The sequence below is a fragment of the Ictidomys tridecemlineatus genome, chromosome 3 (genome assembly GCF_052094955.1).
Source record: "Ictidomys tridecemlineatus isolate mIctTri1 chromosome 3, mIctTri1.hap1, whole genome shotgun sequence".
Taxonomy (NCBI): Eukaryota; Metazoa; Chordata; class Mammalia; order Rodentia; family Sciuridae; genus Ictidomys; species Ictidomys tridecemlineatus.
In genome coordinates, this window is record NC_135479.1 from 152,377,398 (window position 1) to 152,400,614 (window position 23,217).

The following is a 23,217-nucleotide window of genomic DNA, read 5'->3' on the forward strand; positions in this document are numbered from 1 at the left end:
AAAAGAGACTATGGTCATAGATCCAGCAATGGTGTGATGCTCCTAGGGAATGACAAAGAGAAGCCACTAGAACAAATATTTTGTTGATGAGCATACAGACAGCCTGCTGCTACCACCTTGTTATTCAGACTTGCCACTTTTGAAATAATTTCTGTGGATTTTACACTAGGTGAACATTTCTACAGCTTTTCAAGTTAAAGATGCTAAATCTGGAGAGGAGGTGGTCATTAATGTAGTCAGGGCAAAGTCTCTGGCAGAATGAAGTTGCTCCAAACCAGCTACTGGAAAATCTCTTTGCTTACTAGAATGAAACTTGGAAGTTCTTGGCTAAAAAAAATTTCACTTGAAAAAGTAAAAATCCTTATCATTAGTATGGTCATAGATTGTTTCATTCTTATTGCCTTTCAAAACAAAATAAAGACTGGTGGTACCTGATTTCAAATATTTCATACTTTAAATGATTTTAAAATGTTGCAACACAGTTGTACATCTGAACTATATGTGTAACCTTTTAAATGACAGAAGCTGAAAGTAAGAAATGGAAAGTAATTTTTTTCCTCATCTTTGTGTTTAATTTAGTTTACCAGTTTATATTTAAACTAATATAAATTATAGTATTTTTGGATAATTTCTTTTTATACTCACATGGTCATGAAATGGGAACATTCAGAATTCCTTCTGATTGAGTTTTGCCTTTGATGTTTGTCATCCAGGAAGTACCTTTTTTCCCATAACAAAATACTCCATTTCTCTTCTTTCTCCTCTCTCCCAGTTTTACAGAACCATCTTTGGGTCCTGGCTGTTAGCTCAGAAATTAGATCCTATTTTCCAGGTGGACTTATGTTGGATATTCAATTGACTATTAGTTTTCTAAATCCATATCCTTACTCCTGCTTCCCAGGCTAATTGTTATGTGGTTACTAATCTCCTGCAATGTGATTCAAAGTAGCATAGTTTACTGCCCAAAGGACAGGGTTCTCTCTGCTCCTCTTTCATAGTATTTGCTTCTTCCCACTATATATTATTGTTATTCATGTATATATGTATTTTAGTACATTTAACTTATGGTAGATTATGAACTACCTAAAAGCAGATTCAAAATTCTTCCTTATATCTATGTATCTCACAGTGGACAGCACAGTACCTTGTACTATCCAGGTGCTTAAGAAATGTTTGTTAAGCTTATTTGAATAAATGTCATCCCAGGAAGTTGGAAAAAGTATTGTATTACTTACCCTGATTTTCATTTCTGAGCCGAAGTTTTTATAAGATAGATCTATAGTTCTAAGAATTTTAAAAGACAATATTTTAGCATCTTTTTTCTTGAAATTCAAAAGTCTTATTGCTTAATCCTCAAATTTAAGATAATTTACCACAATCTATTTTAAAAAAATTCCCATTCACCTGAATTACTAATATAAAAAAATTTCTTATCTCCATAAGAAAGACAATTTCAGATATCAGTTAAACAACTTACTTGAGATTATGTGTGAAGGGGTCTGCTTTATTATTATTATTATTATTATTTTGTACTTTTATTAAAGATATAACCTCGCTATCCAAAATTCTTTCTTTCTTTATTTACGTACTTATTTATTTGGAGGGACCTGAAATCAGAGGAATTTGCCAGACCTATTTTGCAGAAATCGTATAATAAGGCTTCAGACATTGAAGAATTCAGAAATAAGATATTTGTGTAGAATGTTGCAATTGGAAAGTAGAAGCTTTCTGTCTAACCTTATATTTTACATGAATACACTGAAGCTGGGTGGATAAAGGGACTGTTCAAAAGTCTCATAGTTACTTATTGGTAGAATTTTACCTTCTAATGATGAGGATGTTTTTCACTATAATATAACAACATTATATATAGAGGTATATCACAGGAGAAGACTGTCTAATGGAATAATTTCAAGTGATGAATGTCTTGCAGAGATTAGGTTATTACTGTTTTAAATAACGTTTTTCCTACCATTTGAGGTTACCATGTCCTATAATGCATCAACCCAGAAAACATTTATAGTGATGGAGGTGTATGGTCTCTACATTTATCCATAAATTAGATGTGCTTTCACTTTTATTTTATATATGAGTGTGTGCTTGTTTTTGATTCAGAAATTATAATTTAATCTGAAATGTAATTATTGTCTATTATTGAGAAAATTTTTCAAGCTTGAAGTATAAGTTACCATAAATCTTGGCAAAAAATTTTGGACAGAGAATTATTTTCTTCCACTTTACTTATGTGATCTGATGAAGAATTATGGTCTTTAAGCATTTGACCAGTGTTTTGATTTTTCATTTCTGAAACTCTTGAGAAGTTGGTATATGTAAATTTCACTTGCATTCTTATCTATTTAGTGGCAAGTATTTCTGTAACTCTATTTTTTGCCTGATTCATTGCTCCTTCATCTGTTTTGTCCAAGTTTCTCTCAGAAGCAGATTGTATGTTTCTAGTTTTTTACTCCACTAAAAACTCTATTTCTTGGTATGTTTTTAGAACTTTCTTTTTTCTGTTTCTTTATAGCCTTCTATTCCCAGAACTAATAAGAAGACAGGTTTTTTTGCTCTGTTGTAGAAAAAATAAACTTCAGGCAAAATAAACACACAAAAAAAACCTGCAAAAAAAAAAAAACCAAAACTATAAACTGGGCACAAACAGAACAAAACACAACTATGTGAGAATTTTTGAGAATGACAAAGATTATGAAAACATTAGAGATTCAAAATTTTATTAAAAATTGGAATGAGGTGGGTGAGTTTCACATTTTTGTGACTTTTCCTGAAGGTATCAGCAATTGTAGTGACATGACATACTTAAATTCTGAAAGAAACCCTGAAAAGCAGGATACCTACAGTTAGAGAATGAGAGGCAATACAGAAAGGAAAGATAAAGAGATGGAGAGGCTCAAATTGTGAGTATAAATTCTATCTAAGTCTTTGGCTCACCCCTGAACCACACATGTGCAGGGTGGACTGAAAACTATACAAAATGAAACCTCAACAGTCAGAGTTTGTAGTATGAGAGTAGCCAAGATGATGGCCTGCTACAACAAAAATATCAGCATTACTTGGCTAAATTTAACAGAGTATACAGAATTCCCATTAATATCAGCAATGTCTGAGAAAAAATCCCAAATTACTTCAAGTATAAAACCCTATTTAAATGTTGCCCTTTATCATGGGTGAAGAAAATCAACAGAAGGCAATACCATAATCACTAGATGTTGGCATTATGAGGCAAAAAAATTAAAGAAAGCCTTTTTTTAGTGAGTTTTTGCACCATTGTGAGCAAAAGACCTGTAAAGAACAATGTAGAAGAGGAAAAGTTTATTTTGGCATAGGGTTCAGAGGTTTAGTGGATAGTCAGCAGACTCCATAGCCCTGGGAATAAGTTATGGTAGAAGGGCATGCTGGAGGAAATTGGATCTGGACGTGACAACAAGAAACAGAACACCCATAGTGACCTACTTCCTCTAGCCACACTCTATTTGTCTACAGTTATCACCCATAATCCATCAGTGCATACTCCATTGATTGTTATGTCTCCCATAATTTGATAATTTCAACTCTGAAAATTCATAAACTTTTGGGGAACACCTCATATCTCAACTATAACAGTTTTAAAATTGTGTTTAATGAGGGGAAGGAAAAACATGGTCAAAATGTATAAAAAGATAGGAAATCCCACCAGAGAAAGGAAAAAAAAATATAAAAGGTACCAAATGGATTTAGAATAAAAATCTATGTATTATTAAATATATGAATTACCTAATAATATTAAGAGCATAATAGATGTGGGTTGGAAGGAAAAGTCAGTAAACTTGAATGCTTGAATGTAGATCAATAGAAATTCTCCAATCTCAAAGCAGCAAAAACAAACAAGCAAACAAACAAAAACAAACAGTAGGGCATTAGAAAACTGAAGTACAATTTCATTTATGTTTTCATTTATTTTTGATTTAAAAATATTCCCTTGACAAAGTCTATATACATTCAATGTTTACATTATGATTCGATATATCCATTTAGTAATGATTATCATGATCAAATTAATTCCTGTATCTATTACCACCCATTCTGTATATCAGATACCCAGAACTAGTTCACCCCTAAGCCCTAGAATGTACCATCCTAATTTTATTTTTTGAAGTTTTATTTTTTTAACCTTTTTAGATTTCATGTGAGTTCACCATACATCAGTTGTCTTTCTATGCCTGCCCCATTTCACTTATATTGTGATCCAGGTTCTTTCATGTTCTTGGAAATGGCAGAATTTCCTTACTTTTGTGGTTCAATAATATTTAATTTTGTAAGTGTATTTTTTAATTATAGTGGACAGTTTTTAAAATTACAATGGATAGTTTTTTCCATATATTGGCTATTGTAAATAATGCTGCATGAGTATGGGGGTACAACTGAACTTCTCTTAGATATTAGTATTCTACACTTTACTTTTATTCCAATCTCCACATTTAATTCTATCAATATCATATTTTGTAAATTTTATTTTTGGGTATCCATTCAAAAATTATTATAGTTAGTTTTTGATTTTTGTATTTTAACCTTAATACTAAAATAAAAAGTTACTTAAACACCAGCATTATAATATTTGAGTATTCTGAATTTAACAGTATTTACTTTCACCAGTTAGTTTTATCTTTTCATGTTTTTTCTCTTGTCACTTAGTGGCCTTTTGTTTACATTCAAAGAACCCCTGTTAGCATTTTTTGTAAGACATATTTTATGGGGATGAATCCCCTTACCTTTTGTTGGTCTGAGAATGGAAATCACTGATAGTTTTATTGTCATTTCCTTATATGTGGCATTTATCTTTTCTCTTATAACTTTCAAGATTTTCTCTATTACTTACTTTTGACAATTTGATTATAACTTGTGTTGGAGTAGTCTTCTTTTGGTTGATCTCTCTTGAAGTATACTATTTCATGAATATAGATGTCCATTTCCCTCCCAAGATTTGGTATATTTCAGTCCATATTTCTTTCCTTTTTTCTCTCTACCTCTTCTCTCTGAGACTTTCATATTCTTGTATTCATACAGTTGATATTGTCATATAGACCCCTTAAGCATTCTTTATTTTTTTCAATCTTCTGTTTTTCCCTCTTATTGGATAATTTTAAATTACCATCATTGAGATCACCAGTTCTTTACATGATTGAATTGTATATTGAAGCTTACTGTTGAATTTTTTAAAATTTTTGTCATTGTACTAATCATTTCCAGAATTTTTATTTAGTTTTCTTCTATGATTCTACTTCTTTAATCCTCATTTTGTACATGATTTTTAAAATTTAATTTAATTAACTATCTATGTATTTCTACACATTGTTGGGCTTCTTTAATCTGATTGTTTTATTTATTATTTATTTATGATGATGACATACTGTTCTCACACTGTAGCTGGGAGGAGGTAGAACCCAATTTCCAGAACCTTTTCAGGATCAACACTAAGACCAAAGTTGGCATTAATTGTACCTGACTCCTCCAAGGTCTCTTGCTAAATGGTTTTGGTAGCAGGACCAAGGCAATACAGAGTTGTAATGAACTCACAGGGAAATGTGCTGAGGTTGGATTTGAGACTACCATTGGCAGGTCTGCCACCTGGGTGTGGTTCAACTTTCTCATATTGAAATTTTTATATTTTTAAAAATTCACTTTGTTGGGCTAGGGATGTGGCTCAAGCAGTAATGCACTCGCCTGGCATGCATGGGGCACTGGGTTCCATCCTCAGCACCACATAAAATAAAATAAAGATGTTGTGTCCACCGAAAACTGGAAAATAAATATTAAAAAATTCTCTCTCTCTCTCTTTTAAAAAAATTCACTTTGTAGTTGTTGAGATTATTATTTTATTCATTTATTTATATGTGGTGCTGAGAATCCAACCCAGTGCCTCACACATGCTAGGCAACTGCTGTACCACTGAGCAGCAACCCCAGCCCGATATTCTTAAATCTTAGGCTCCATGGTGGCTTCACAGATTCCTATCTGAATCCCAATGTTTTCATGGAACATTGTTTCCAGGCAGAGCTGCAAAATTATTGTTGGTATGGTGGGAAATTTGAACCAGGAACTTCTTATTCTACTAACTAGCCAACCTCTTACCTTCTTTGTACAGTAATTGAAAGTTTAATGTATCAATAATTGAAGAACAAGAATAAATATTTTAAAATTGAAGTAAAAACTTTCCAAATTTTGTGACACATATTGAAGTTTGATCAACATCAAACATAGTAAATTTAAAGAAAATAATGCCTAGGAATATCATAATTAAATTTCTAGAAATAAAAAATTATGCTACATTCAAAATTAAATTTGTTAGACAGTCTGCATGATTTCCTGTATGTATGAGCATACTCTTTAAATATATGAGTAAATATATCAATCTATGCCTCATATTAACTCCATGGGGTTGAGCCCATCTCCTTTCTTTGAGCATCACTAAAATTATAATAAAATTGAAGATAAAACTACCTCACAAGGCTGATATATATACTGAATTAAATAAAAAATGCAGTTTATTTTTTAACAAATAATAAACTTAGTAAAGCACTTAATAGCAGCTAAATTAATGATAGATATTTTATTTTTCTGAGTGTTTCTGCTGGCTTGTGCCTCTTCTTACTCTTATTTATTATAGTTTCCCTTTCTTATAATCCTTTATCTGGTTTTGATGTCAGTATCCAAGGATCTTATACAAGAAATGAAGTGCTTTATTATTTTGTACAGTCCAGTTTTTTAATGTAGATATTAACTGAGTTTTAAAGGTTTATTAAAATTTATATTTAAATCTTTCTGGATCTGATTGTGTGTGTGTGTGTGTGTGTGTGTGTGTGTGCACGCACGCGTGCATTTAACTATTTAGATTTGTTAGTTCTTCCTGAATTATATATTTTTGCAAAATTATCCATTTAATTTTAGTTTTAAAATAACATAAAGTTGTTCATGGTATTCAGTAATAATTTTAAATGTCCAAATTGATTTTTTCCTTTTTTTCTTTTTAAGATTGTTTATTTTACCTTCTCTTTTAATGATTAATTTTCCCAGTGATTTATCCACTGCATTAGATTTTTCAAAAACATATAACATTTTATTTTGTTGACTATGTTTGCATCCTTCATTTCACTTATATTTGCTAATTATTTTGTTAATTTTCTGCTACCACATTTTTTAGTGTTACTTAGTTTTAACTTATGTCTTGTCTTTTTTGGTGTAACTTAAAGATATTTATTTCTAAGACTGCTTCAGCTACATTCCATGAGTTTTGGTATGTATTATATACATTGTCATTCATTCAGTTCTGTATGTATTTGAATGTTCAAATTTTTATTAATTTTGACCTGATTTATATATAACTTTTTTAGGTTTTAAAAATTATATCCTTGGAACATTTTTAGTAAAGGGACATATTTTTGTTAAGGTCTAAATTAACTTATGTTTAGGGGAGATGATAAAATGATTCTAATTCTTTGGTGTATATTGAAACTTACTGTGTGGCTTGATATAAGATCAGTTTTTGTACATTTTCCATGCATGTCTGGAAGGCATGTATATCTTATAGTCATTAGATGCATAGCTTTTTTAGAGCCTTATTATTTGTTAATTACATTATTGAGTTGCTAAGTTATTATTATTACTTTTTTATTGGCCACTTGTTCTGGCATTTAATGATAGAAATATGGTAAAACCTTCCATTATGACTGAGAAGTTTGCTCTTTGTGTTTCATATATTTTATATTCATGCTACTAGATGCTTAGAGAGGCATTTTATTAAATCTTATTGATGAATTATTTCATTTTTATTATTTAATGACTATCTTTATTCCTTAATAATTCTTTTATGTAGAATGCAGTTTATTGGACTTTAATATAACTACTTCAGTTTTCCTGTTCCTGTACTTTCATGAAAACATTCTTATTATATTTTAGCTCTCTCTCCTGTAGAGAGCATGCCACTGACATTTTAAAAATCCAAACTATTACTTTTAATCAGAAATTTAATTGCTTTCTATTTATTGTGATTACTTATACACTTCACTACTAAAAATTTATTTTGTTCCTCTTGTTAATATGCTATTTCTTTAATTTTTCATTCTTTATTATCCTCTGTTGTATAGTTGGGGTTGCTCAAGTTCACTACTCTCTTAAAGATCAAATATTATAGTTTAATTTCTAATTAAAAATAATGACCTTTAAATATTTAATAATCATCCTTTATTTAATAATTCTATTTGAGCATGTATCTCTGTTCTTTCAATGACACCTGACCCTATCCTACATCTTAGTTTATCTAATATTAGTATTAACTTGTTTTTATATCCATTCTAATAATTGATATTATTTAATATTTTATACTAAAAACTTATTCAAGATTTCATAGGTGGTGCCACACCAGTGGCATATCCAGTGATATGTTGGAGCTCACTAGTGAGCTAGTGTTGACTAGTGAGCTCTAACAAGCAATAGCTAATTATGTGTGTCTCTTTCCAACTTCACATTCAGTTACACAATTTTTGTAGCTGAAATTAGCCTGATGGGAGAACTTATATCACTGAATTCAGTTAACACTACAAATGAGTCTTTTGTTTCTTTGCCATATGTTTTTAAGGAACTAATTTATTGAATATTTACCATTACACCACTATCAGTATCCTTATTTCTCATTTTTAATCTAATATTTTATTCTGGGTTACATTTACTTATTATTTTTTAATATTCTTCTAATGCAGGCAATGATAAGCAAACAATCTTTACCTGAAACTGCACTTCATTCTCACTTTTTCGTAATAGTTTAGCTGAATGTATAACTTAAGGTATTTATTTTATTTTAGTACTGTGAGGATATTATTTATTTTTTGTATATTAGTGTTGCTCTGAAGAAGTCAGCTAATTATTTAGTTGAGTTTCCCCTGTAGATAATCAAGCTTCCCTCTTTGTCTTAATATTTATAGAAGTTCTGAACTGTTTGGATCTCAGATTTACTCTTTTGTGTTATTCTACTTTGTTGCCTTTGTTGCAATCTGAATTTATTCGGTCCACAAATCTGTTTTCTTCTGGTGAGGTTCAGCCAATATTAATAATTAATGATTGATCAAGGGATAGAAGGAGAGAAGAAATGAAAATATTTCTCCAAGGTCAGCCTGAGTGACATATCTGATGACAATCTCATGTCTTCTGTAATTGCAGCTCCAGCTGATCTTGACCACCAGAACTTCTCATTTTTCTCTTCTGTCTCTTACTATTGCTAATCTCTAAGTTGTGTTGCTGTCCCTTGGTTTGCTTATCAAACTTTTCTACCATGCACTTTAAATTGTCTTACACTCTTGAGTGGTTTATGATTCTACAGTTGGATCCAGAATGATATAGTGTTATAGATTTTATAGTTTTGTAATGTATATAGATTTGTATTTATTTTATTTCACTTGACATTTGTGCACTATGCATCTGAGGTTTTATATTTTTCACCAACTCTGTAAATGATCCATAATTACTTCAGATATTGTGCTTTTGTCTGTATTTTCTCATTCTCAAGTACTAAACATGTGTTACAGCTTTCTAATTTGATTATATTTCTTAATCTTTTAAAATATTTTCTTTATTTCTCCTTTTATCCTGGATAAATTCCTTAGAATTATCTTTCAGTTCAGTAATTTATCCTCTAGCTACATTTAATGTACTGTAGTCTCTTTTAGCATTAATTTTAATGACAAATTTATTTCTATAAATCTTTTCTAATCAAATGTTGTTTTCATAATTACTTTTTACATTTTCTTTAAAATTTTTTCTTATTATTTTTAACATATTCCCACAAAAATTTGAGGTTAATATTCTGTTACTTCAATTCTTAAGGGCTCATTTTTTAACTTAATGCTCATATTTAATTTAAAGTGTTTGATGAAGAACATTTCCTGATGTACTTGATATTTTTGTTTTTGGAGCTCTACATTGGAGTTTGTTTTTCTATGAGACTCCCACATGTATTTCATTGTTGAAAGTATCTTGCTAAAGTAGATTTGCTTCTTCTAGATATTTCAGGTTGCCATTCTCTATTATTGCAGTTATTGCAAACCTGTTTTTTCCACTTATGGTTCCCTGATGATTGCTGAGTTGGAAATTCTCCAAGGGGTGTTACAGTAACCTCATAATGATGCCAAATGCTTTGTCTCTGTCTTCTTAGAATTTTATTATTTTTTTCATGAGATCAAACATTTAAAACATTGTGTGTGTGTTTTCTCTTTTTAATATAAGCCCTCAATGTTTCAGTAGTGATATTTCTGTGTGAATCTAGCCTGACATTTTATAGGAAATAAAGGAGCATATTCCTGCTTGATAAACTTGTATTTCCTGTATCTTTGGCTTAAATACCTTTTCTGCGAGCCATTAACTCACTGTCTTTTATTTAGGACTTCAGTAAAATGTCATCTTTTAATAATTTCTTCATTAATCATCCTATCTGTATTTCTCAGTTTTGTGTTATGGTGACCAAAATATGGTGACAAGAACAACTTAGAGCATTTTTTGTCTCATAGTTTCAGAGGTGTCAGTCCATGGTTGGACAATTTCATTACAGAAATGCCATAGCAGAAGGGCATGGTGAAGGAAAGCTGCTTAGCTCATGGGAGCAGGGATGAGGGTGTGAGGGGTGGTGCACAGGGAAAAGATAAACCCTTCCAGGGCATGCCTCCAATAACCTACTTTCTCCAAATAAGTCTCATCTCTCAGTACTCCATTCAGTTATGGATGGATTAGTCCATTAATGAGGTCAGAGCCCTTAAGATCCAATCATTACCTAAAAGCTCCACCTCTGAATCTTGCTGCACAATGGATCATGCTTTCAACACATGAGCTTTTTCTGAACCTTCCAAATTCAAATCATAACACTATATAAAATTTGAACCCTTACTTCTAAGTCTCAGCCTATGCCTTTCCCCTTTACTGCTGTTTAAAAATTCTTTAGCAAAGAACATTATCTATCATTCCAAATATATCCTTGCTAAAGAATTTTGAAACAGCAGTAATCACCCTCAAAGAAAAATAAAATCTTCATAAGCTAGAAATCTTCATCTACTTTGTTTACTTGTAAGTCCATCACTTTGCATAATGCCTAATAAGTCATAAGTACTGAAATTGAAATAAATGAATGAAATCTTTAATAACTGTGTGTTGTGTGTCCCTGAACTAGGTGATGATGATATAAGAAACAAAATTGATAGTATTTTAGCCTTCATGATGACCACGGTCTGGGAGGAGTATAGACTATTAAAAAGGTAGTTTCCCACCTCTGGTGGATAAAGGCTATACAGTTGAATTCCTGATAGGCTTTTTGGCACCAGGAAGTATTCTTCCAAGAATTATGATGATTACTTTTGATATGTAGTGCATCTAAGATTTATTCTAAGAACTAACTGAATAATGCAGGCATGCATGCACATTCACATACATGATAATGATTTAGACAGGAAATAATTTTAATAAGGGAGCTAATATGTTTGAGTAAATTAACTTGACTCCTGAAAGCAACTACATATGAAAAAATTTCTGGTAAAAATTTTATGATAAAAGTTAAGCATCTGTAATCTGAAAATCCAAAATCCAAACTGCTCTAAAATCTGAAACTTCTTAAGCTCTACCATGATAACAAATAGAAAACCGCACACCTAAACACAGTCAAAACACAAGCACACTAAAAATATTGTATAAAAATACCTTTATGCTACATATATAAGATGTATTTGAAACAATGAAATTTGTTTTTAGACTTGGGTCCCATACTTAAAATATCATATTATGTATATGCAAATGGTCCAACATAAAAAAAATGTAAATCTGAGACATTGCTGGTCCCAAGTGTTTTGGATACAGGATACTCAGCCTGTACCAAGATTTTCTTCCATTATTAGTAGGAACTGTCTGATAAGCACAAAATGCAAAGATTTACCCTAAGTTTATATCCTGTTGCCTTGTAATTTAATGAGCAAGTACACATTTGCCTTTTATACCTCTGCAGGCAGTTCATGGAGAATGATATGCTTTTACTTTATCAGTAAATAATAAAGTTTATAGCTATATTTACACAGTCTGTGTTTCTAGTATGTGAAGTCATATGAAGAATGTTAAACCTCTAGTATGTGTGTTTAATGTACATTTAAGTTGATTTTTCCCAATTATAATAGTAGCAATTGTTTTATTTTTGTAAGGAGAAGCTCTTTTCAAGAGGAAAGCTAGACTTCTTTTTCTATCATGTTGAAATCTTTTCCCATGTCTAACTGCTGTGATAGTCCTACGACTCTGCCTTAAACATTTTTTTTGAAAGTTGATTATCCTTAACACCTGATTACTGTTTTTCTGCCTTTGAGCCCTTGTTTCTCCAATTATTCCCTACCTAAAATGTCTGATCCTTGATTTTGGGTAATATTAGGTCTTTTTTTTTTTCTGCAGACCTTGACTGACCAATGTAAAGGAACTAATGTATAGTGAGCTCTTTCTTCTAAATAACATAAATTATATTATCATGTGCTTTCATATAGAATCCCATTGAATCAATATAAGAACCTAAATGTTTAGATAACAGCCTATCATTTTAAATATGATGAATATGAATATTAGGAAGGGTTTATTAGTTTCCCTAGTAAACATAGCTAATAAGCTGGAATTCAAGCTTCAAATTTCTGATTAGAAATGGTTGCTATTGTCATTATGATTTTATTGCTTTTCCTATATATTCTACCCTCAACCTACCAAAAATTAATTTCAAAAATTTCTTAGCTTGCCTTTGATTGAATGGAATTTACAGTAAAATTACCATACTGTTTAGGTTTCCATGTGTTAGATAGTTGGAATAAGAAGAAAACATCAGTTGGAATAGCTGTTTGCAACCCAATATTAGTCTTTTTTGAATGGAAGCTGCTACCCCTAATCTCCTGCATCTGACAAATACTCTTTATTATATATCAGGCACTAAACCAGACCCTTTGTATAGAATGCAGAACAAAAATTACATGGCTTCTATCTAGTATAAAATCTAGTTGGAAAGAGAGATAATAAATACAAAAATCAATACTGATAATTTAAACTGTTATATTTGACACGAATAAAAAATAAATAACATAATGAAGGGATCTATTTCAAGATTTATAGTCAGAGAGGTCTTTTTGAGAGAGACCTGGTAAGGTACTGAAGAATTAGCTCAATGAACTCTATGTCATAACTTCTAGTATGTTATATATCTGTTAATGTGTAGGTTTGCCCATTGTAGGCACAAGTCAATTAGGTTTTCTCACCTGGTGTGAACATTTGGACACAGATTCTGAAAATTGAGATTTGAACTTTTGAAGATGAAAAGCAGGAGGAAAATGCACAAGAAAAGAAACTGGAAATTTAGTCCTTTAAAGATTGGAAGGAGTTTGTTTAGGAATGTGATTGCTTAATTTTTTATGCAATGTGAATTTTCTTAATCATCAAGAATAGATGGCAAAATAATTCACTAAGGATTCCTCTGACCAATATTTAAGGAATACCTACTGCACATCAGATATTATGTTAAGGAATAAAATGTAAAGGCGAATAAGACAAAATCCTTGTCCTCAAGTTTATAGACTCTGTGAAAGACAATTACAATGCAATGTGATGATTATTAGTACAAGTTTAAGAATAGAAATCAGATTTTGGAAAAGGTAGCATATAAACTAAGACCACAGGTTTATGTACAAGTAGACATGTTCACATTTCTTGGGAATAATTCATTTCAATAATCATAATTCAATTTGACAGTATTTTGAAAATAATTCTCTTAACATAAATTTTGGTTTTGGTCATTTTACTTAGGAGCTCTTAAATGTTCATTTAAGTAGCTCTTAAAGGTTCATTGATAAGTTTGAACAAAATCATCTATAGAAACAACTTTGATTTCCTTCTTAATACATTGTGAAGTGTTGATTATTAAACAAAGCATCCATTGTATTGTAGATGAGTTTTCTAGATAAGAGTGCAAATTCTTAACGTTACACATAAAATTTTATATTAAATTGTTTCATTTTAGTGGCCATCAATATTAGAAAATTCAAATTTAGCACATTTTAAAAAATATCAATTTTGGTTTTCATACATTTTATAGCTTTATTGTGATTTATCTGGATAGACAAATCATGCCTTTGCTAACCGGTGACTGTTGTTACGAATTTTGTTTTTAACTTATTGCCCTTTATTTGTTTGCAGTTCACAGTGTTGATAAATAGATAACTGTTGCTTTTCATTTTCCTCTTTTTGATAAATTGATAGTTTTTAAGCACAAAAGGGCTATTCTAACTCAGTAATTTACATAAAAATAATAATTAACTAGTCTTTCAAGACTACATTAAAATTATAATTCTTCTTACTCCCTTTTTAAAAGAATTTACCTTTTTATTTATTTATTCATTTATTTATTTATTTATTTATTTATTTATATGGTGCTGTGATTTGAACCAAGTGCCTCATCCATGCTAGGCAAGAGCTCTACCACTGAACTACAACCCCAGCTCCCTCTTATTCTTTATAGTACTTTTTGTTCAAATAAATTACAGCAGTTACAACACCTCACTTTTCAAAAATAAAATTGGCTTTATTCATGATTAAAGTCAATAATATAAAAACTATAATAATAACAAATAATAATAATAATATTACATTGTATCACAGGCTTTTCTTAAAAGGCTGGAGGACCATGAGTTCAAAGTCAGCCTCAGCAACTTAGGGAGGCCCTGAGCAACTCAGCAAGACCTTGCCTCTAAATAAAATATTAAAAAGGAATGGGATGTGACTCATTGGTTAAGTTCCTCTGGCGTCAATCCCTGGTACCACCCCCCCAAAAAAGCATTCCTTAGGATGCTCATTAGTCATGGGGAAGTGTTTTTTAGTCTTCAAACAAAAACAACAAAACACTCCATAGGATAGGATATCTCCATGTATAATGGTACTGATAGTAACTTCATCCCACATGACCAAAACACCTTTAGGTATTAATAATCTGTTTGAGAATCTGAAGACATATCATTTAACAACTTGGAATTTCTGCTGTCCTTCAGATCAAAACAGAAATGAAATATAGAAAAAAAATCAGTATATATCTGTTTCTGTCTTACAAGCCATAGGAGAAAAACTGACTGTAGTATCCTTCACTATATTTGCAAACTTATATTATGTGGGAACTCCAGTCATTTTCAGGTCCTTTTAGAATACATAGAAAATTGATATTGTGTACATGTGATTGCTAAGGAGCCCATGACACCTTGGTCTGAATTTATTGAGTAATTACATCTATTTCTCCTTACTTTCCTTTTTCTGATTGTTTCTGTAAATTAGGAAATATTTAAATATTTTCTAATGATCCTTCATTTTCATCCAGAAAAGTCAGTCAATATAACTACACATATTATTTAGATCCTACAGCCTAGTGATTGGAATGGTGCTTAAAAATACTTTAAAGTTAGAGTTCTTAATGGGGGCTGTTACCTTTGTTGTGGAGTGTTTCTTGATTCAGACATGTCCTGTGAACAGCCAGTACAGGACTGGTGCTTGGATGAGGTACTGGATGATACTGTGAGCAAGCAGTTTTAATTTTCTTACCACCTGATTAGTTTATCCTCTCAGCTTAATGTGATCATAATTATTTTTTCATAAATTCTTTTTTAATGGCTGGAACTGTTCTAATTCTTTTACATTCTTATGACCCTGATCTCTGCATAAACAACCTTGTAGGGTAGGTAACATGATCATGGTTTATAGACAGGGAAAATATAACTTGTTCAAGATCAGAAATTGAAGAGGAGCAGCTGAACTTCTATTTTAGAATTGTCTGATGGCAAAACCTAAGCACTTAACTGTTATCCTACATCATAACTACGGCTGCCTAGAACTCAAAGAGCCTGGTCTATGGGTCACTGATCACATGAATAGCTTTTCTTAGTGCTTGTCACCACTTCACACAGGCTGACCTTGTGGACCTCAACCTCACAACCATCTTGTGGCACTGACTTCAGAAGGGCAAAGATTATGGCTATAGATCACAAAGAATAGACCTGCTATTGAATCTGTATGCTGTATCAATTTATCTGCACAACCAAAGGGGTTTGCCATATCTCCTTTTGTCTAACTGGTAGTGTTGTCATAACAGTGTCTTTATACAGGATTAACAAGTAACTAATTTATTTACTTTGGTTGCCAATAAATAACTGTAGTCTGTTAATAATTGTGCATGTGTTTTATGTGGCTGTGTATATTTGAGACAATCTTACATTTCTGGCATCCTAGATGGGATCAATATTCCTTTATACTTAACCTTCTATTTTACTATATTTCCACTAACAAAAAGTAAATCACATAAAGAAAAGCTTAAGTATTTAAAATAATTTACCAGTATATTGTATAAGTGATACAGACTAATAAGTCTGAATCTTTTTTCAGTGTTACCTAAATATAAGTTTTTGTCCAATCTTAAATAAAAGAATAAACCTGACATGTATTTTCTTGCTTGAAAACATATCAGATCTTTCACAAATTCCATGAACTGTATTATGTTTATCTCTTCATATTTTTAACACTTTTAAATTGCTAACATGATGAAGGTAAGTTGTATCCTAATTTATCTTTTAGTGTATCAGAGTGCCAAACTTGACCTTACACATAGTAGATGCTCATTGAATGTTGTTGGCTTGATGAATAAATTAGTCTGTACTAGATTGAACAGATTTGCAGTCCTAAATTGTTCTTGCCATCATTTCACTCTGCATAATTAAGAAGTTTTACTGAGATGATTAAAAATGTGTTATTGAATTACTGGTGTAGATTCTAAAGCAGTGGGATAAAAAAGAACCTGAATATACCCCTATGAGGAAGCAATGAGAGTGTGTTTCTCACTGTAGGTACACCTAGTGGATTTTATGTGTGATTGAATTAATTTATTTCTCTTAGGAAGGTTAGATTTATGATTTCCATATGGCACTTTATAAGTTTATCTTTTACCCTTAACTCGCCAACTTATATTTTCCTATGATAAAAGTAATTAACTGTATATGAAAGTAAAAAGAAAAAAATTAGACACCCATAATTCTATCATCCAGATATAATCACCCTTAGTATTTCTGTTTTTAATTTTTTAATCTACATAATTTCATACTGTCTATGCAATTAATACCCTATCATAAAATTATCATTTTATAGATATTTCTATTGTTTTTATATTACATGAGATAGATTCCTGGAACTAAAATTACTGAGTAAAAATTTTGAACTTTGAGGTCTTGATATGTATATACTTTCTAGAAACTTACAATTTGCACTATCATTGGAAGTATATATAATACTATTTCATTAAGCCAGTGTCAAAATCATTTATCTATCTGTACTTTTAAGCAAGTGTTGTCAAGTAGAAATACTCACTTTAATACGTTGCTCTTGACAACTATGCTCAGAAATATATAAATTAAATATTGTATTTTGCTTTCAGAAAGAATTATGGAATTCTTGCTTTAGAGAATTCAGTTTGGAGGCTGCAGCTTACAATAGTTTCCTCCTAAACCAAATTATTTTTTGGTTCTGATTATAAACTACATACTTTTGTTTAAACTGGACTTAGTTTTCTATATTGATAACTACTTCACTGGAAGTTTTGTCAGTCAGTGTTTTGGGTTGAGGCATTAGGCATTATATCTGATGTAGTGTTAACATTCCTTCTTGTATCAATCTGTCTCATTTCTCTTCTCTGTTGTAACAAATTTAATGAGCATTCAAAATTTAGTTATGTTTATTTATGCATTTTTTTTGTGTGTGGACTGCTGTACAAAAGCACCTTCATTCCGTACCAATATTCTAGCCAAACTGAGTGCAAATGAGTCAGAGTAGTTTCATTTTAGAGAGCAGCAGTCATATTTGTATTAGGAAGGCAATAGTCTTGGATGAATACCAAAAAAAAAAAAATCATTTTTAAGTGTTTGCCTCGTCCTCTAGTGAAAGCATTTGCGTTTCAGAGGCCATGGTGAGTCTCAGTCCCTTGCTGGTGCCTGTTTTTGATAACATTTCTAAGAGGCTATATGTATTTGTGTGTATTCACACACATGAATTTAGTATGATCTGAAATATCTGATGAGAAATATATATATACATACATAATTTACCTTTTCTATTCACTGCAGTCTTTCCTACTTTTTTGCATAAATTGTCTCAACAAAGATACTAGATGTGACTCAGTAATTTAATTTTACTTATATGACATATTTGTTTTGCATTTCAGAGTACCAGATAAATTGCAAGTCTGTTGTGTCCCATAGCAGGTATGTATATGATTTACCTATAACTAAGTAAATCTGTGTATTAACTGAAAAATTACTACATTTTGTTTATTAAAATTCTTACAGATTTCCTAATATGAAAATGTTAATTTTTTAATATTGTACGTACAGATATTCACAGCTTCAAAGAACATTATATTTCATTCATACGTTGTATTTCATTTTATTGTAAGAATCAAATAAACATTTATAAAATTTGATGAGGCAGAATAATTTTAATTACAAAGCTTTCATCTTTGAAGATTAGATAGTATTTTATGGAACTGAACTATTAAAGCAACTGATGATGTGGGAACAGACTGTTACGGAACTACTGTGTTTTTGACATTATTGTTTTTCAAACTTTTTTGCTGTTTTCAAATTCATTTTCCATGGAGGTTGCTTTAGGTAAGGAGTGGTTGCAGATGTACTGTCTGCTGCACTGTCTCAAGCACTAGACAAATGGGAAAAAAAATGTTTGCACCTGTTTAAAATCTCAACCGTACGGTGTTGTGGTTCCTGGGCAACAGGCAGGAATTCTCAAAAGCTTGGTTGCACCTGCTCAATTGTTGCTTGCAGCTGTGTCAGATGAGTAAGTGCACAGAGAAGCTTGTTAGCAGTTTGGTTCTGCTGTTATGTATTTGTATTTTTGTACTACGATTTTGAAAGATACTTCCTTGATGTAGACCTTGAACTAGTACATTCATTTATTTTAAAACTCACTAATTTGGGCTTCCAAAATATTTCCTCTGAATCCTCTGTGTGTGTGTGTGTGTGTGTGTGTGTGTGTGTGTGTGTGTGTGTGTGTGTGAGTGTGTATGTGTGTATAGTCATATATATATGACTGCCCTGCCCTAGATAATGTGTATACTGGCATCTTCAAAGCATACCTGGGAGACTAGATCTCTCCAGATAACTGTGATGACTGTGTTGATAATAATCTTTGTCCTGGTAGAGACATTTTGTGTTTGGCTCGATTTCATCATGTTGGCAGCCCCACTATGTGAGGCTGGATGTAGTTATTGATCCATTTAGCTGAACAGATTTGAAAGCATTTGGATATTAGTGGACACATGGGGAATATTCAGAAAATTTAAGGGTATATTGTAAGATGATTTCTTGATTTGTGCATGTCTCTATTGCATTTGGGGCAGAAGTGAGGGAGAAATAAAGTGAAATTAAACAGCAATCCTAGAAAAGGGGCTAAAAATCCAGATGCAGATTTTGAGAATTGGATATTATCCTTGGATCAAATGCTAGATACCTGGTATTTTTCCTAAGTGTTACTAGTGGTGAGATTGTTATTATTTGTTAATGGTTTTATGTATCTTCTGACAAATATCTGTATTTTCAAAACAGGCAAGCTATTGTAGGCCACATTTTATACTAGCTAGATAAAATTCTATAAATGAAATACTTAGTAAATTTATTCAGTAGTCCTATATTCCAGATAGCGAAAACTTGTTTAGACAGTTTGCATTATTTTCCTTAACCTATTATAAAACACTAACAGTTTCCTATCAACATTTAGTAACAGAAATCTTTCTTGAAGCTGATATTTTTTTTTACTTTCATTGATCCATTTAGAATTCTTTTAATAAATAACCATGATATGAATTTAACCTCTTGGGAAGTAAGAATAGAGATACAAAAGTAAAGAGTATTGGCCATAGTCCCTTAATGCAATGCCTTGAACATAGTAGTTGGTCAATAAATGTTGAATGAATGCATATATGAATAAAACATTTCTGCTGTTCTATTAGAAATAGAGGGATAATGTCCTAGAAACTTATTACTTGTTATACATTTTGGATAAGCCTTGATGGACTTACTTTAGTTTTTATACTGGTGGATAGATAGAGATGAAAATACTGATAAATCCTGTTCTTAAAATGAGTCATTAATATATCAGAATTGATCCTTTGTTATTTTTATAAAGAATTAGAATAATAATATTTGCTTTATATTCATTTTTACTCAGAATGAGAAAAGCCTTTTTATTATCCCTATTATACACACAAGGCTGAGGCCTTAATGGTTAAGTTACTTGTCACCTTGGAAACTCTTTGCAGCATAGGGATAAACAAATCTTCTGTGTTATGTGACTAATGCCCTAACCTTCCTGAACACTCACTCTGCTTTCTTCCTCTCCTTATCTCTGTCTTACTAAAACACAAAAAATAAAATCCGTGTTGACTCTCTCGATTAGGTAAGATCAGAACATATAAAACATTTGTAGCTGTTTCACTAAGCAGAAATAATGTATCCTTTATTTACAGTATACATATTTATAATTATGGTTTCTAATTATACACCAAATTCCAACTATAAATACATAAAGTCATACAAAGGTAAATTTATAAATGTATAAGACCTGCTTTAGATAGGCACTTCTAGAGTTCCATTTTGGTAGCGTGATTCACTCTCCTAAGAATGGCCCATGTTGCAAAATGAGGCAATAACTACTGTAGGTAAACATCTTGTTAAGGCTTCAAAAATTTTTCTACCATTGACTGATGATAATCATGAGCACTTTTATGCTTGGAAGTACCTTTCCTCTGGGAACACTTTTTCTTTTACCCTTAATTTAAACCAGTGGGCAAGAAGTCAATATCATGGACATCATTTCTTCCTTCTGATTCTAGTGTAGTTGATTAAGCTATATCACTATATTAGTCTCAACATGAGAATTTAACAGTTAAGCCACCATATGTATTAGCTAGAATATTTATCATTAAACCAGACAAATATTAGCAGCTGCTTCAGTGGTCTGTACCAGAATAACTGTGTGGAATCTCAAAGATAAACTGCCAAGCCCTAGAATTCCTCAGCCTAATTGCAGGTTTCTGTGTGACTTCAGGATTAAAGAAATAAAGGAAGTCAATCCACATTTATTGAGAACATAGCATGCCTAAATATAATTTCTTTCTTTCCTCCTTCCATCCTCCCTCCTGGCCTCATTTCCTGTCTTTCTTTTACTGTATAAGGTAAACGGGATGCCTACTGTTTGCTAGACACAGTGACAGGCTAAATGAATAAAAAAAGTACTTGTTCTCAAAGATCAACCAGTCTAGAGAAAGACAAAGATATGTCAAGAGGATTCTTTTGAGCATCACCAATTATTATTTAGTATGGAACTGGTCACATGTCTGTTCTTTTGTTTCCTCATCTGTGAAACTAGAAACATTATCTACCGTATATTTTAATGTCTCGAGAGATAGATAACATGCTACTAGTAAAATCCATTGTTTGACACATAGCAAACACTCAATAAGTCTTAGCTATGCTAAATTTTCTATCACTGCCACTACTACCAACATGAAGACTGCTCTAAGATACTGAAGAGTTCCATCCAATGTCTGGGAGCAGACATTGTATTCTGAACATTTTTGCATAGATTGCCTCCAAAATTCTGCCCAAAGTTACAACTGCTTTTATGGATTTAGAAGAAATTTTAGAAATTGTCAATCAGTATACTAAATCTAAAAGACTCTCATATACTCTCTTTGTCATTTTTCCCAAATTTTAATTATGGTCAAATACACACAACAGAAAATTTACCATCTTAATCCTTTTTAGATGTTTAGTTGAATGGTATAAAATACATTCATACTATTGTACAGCCATCACAATCATCCATCTCCACAACTTTTTAATCTTGTCAAACGAAAATGCTATACACATTTAAAAATAACTCCCAATTCTGGCCTCCCTCTGTGTGCTGCAACTCCCATTCTACTTTTCATCCAAATGATTTTGACTTTTGTTAATTAAATAAGGGAAATCACACAGTATTTATGTTTTTGTATTTGCCTTACTTCATTTAGTGTAATATCCTCAGAGTTAATCCATGTTGTAGTACAAGTCATAATTTCCTCCTTTTTAAAGGGTGAATAATATTTCATTGTATGGATATTCCATATTTTGCTTATAATTCATCTGTCAGTGGATATTTGGATTGCTTCCACATTTTGATTATGCATAATTCTTCTATGAACACAAGTGTACAAATATCTCATTGAGAACCTGCTTTCAGTGGTTTTTAAATATATACCCAGAAGTGGAATTACTGGATCATATGGTAATTCTCTTTCCCATGTATTCTTATGCTGAGATTACTTTCATCTCAATTGATTGGAATATTTTAATTTGTGTCTGTGAATGACATTGGTTTCTTCATAAGGAAAATAGAATGAGTTAGGTTCAGCAAGAAAATATCTACTAGCTGAGCTCATGCTTTAAAGGAGCCTATGAATGCCTTAAATAGATCAACATCTCAAATGCTAATGATGTTTTTAGAATATCTGGATTTTAACTCTTTTGATCATGTTTGAACTTAGGAGTTTTGAATTCTAACTGGCTACTGAAATCTGAGCTCCAAAATTCATTAGCTGTGTGACCTGATCAAGGTTGCCTAAGCTTACTAAGTTTCAAGTGTTCAGATTTATGATATGGTAGGAAAAACACTTGTTTTATATTGATGTATGTAAGGATTAAAGTAGTTAGGTATAAAAATATTTGTAGTGCAATATTTACTAATATTCTCTGCATGATAATTTTTTTCTCTTTCTTGTTAAAATATTAAGTTGTTATAATAGGCAGTATAGGAATTTGAAGGAAATTTGGTATTCATTTTTTGGCAGTTAATTTTGGTAATGTTGTGGCTTTTATAAATACTGTGGAATATCTCAGTTCATCATGTAGACTCATAATGTCTAGCTATGCTTGTGTTCACCTCAGTGTCTATTTACTATGGAAGAATATCCTCCAATGGAAGTTCTGTTGATGCAACCCCAGATAGCTTTCACCCCTCTTTGGTTTCTCAAAACCAATCTCTTAAAAATAATCAATCAAAGAACCCATATTTTCATTAAATATGGTTCTCTTGGCAAGG

General features: G+C 31.4%; 1 protein-coding gene across 14 annotated transcripts in view; it reads left to right on the forward strand.

Moving 5' to 3' along the window:
• The window catches only part of Zbtb20 (zinc finger and BTB domain containing 20), a 793,227-nt gene that overhangs the window by 205,292 nt on the left and 564,718 nt on the right, over positions 1 to 23,217 (forward strand). For all 14 annotated transcript variants that reach the window (XM_078044200.1, XM_078044182.1, XM_078044180.1 and 11 more), the window contains exon 3: positions 18,287 to 18,326. The gene's annotated coding sequence lies outside the window, so the exon portion shown is untranslated. The remainder of the gene's footprint in view (positions 1 to 18,286; positions 18,327 to 23,217) is intronic.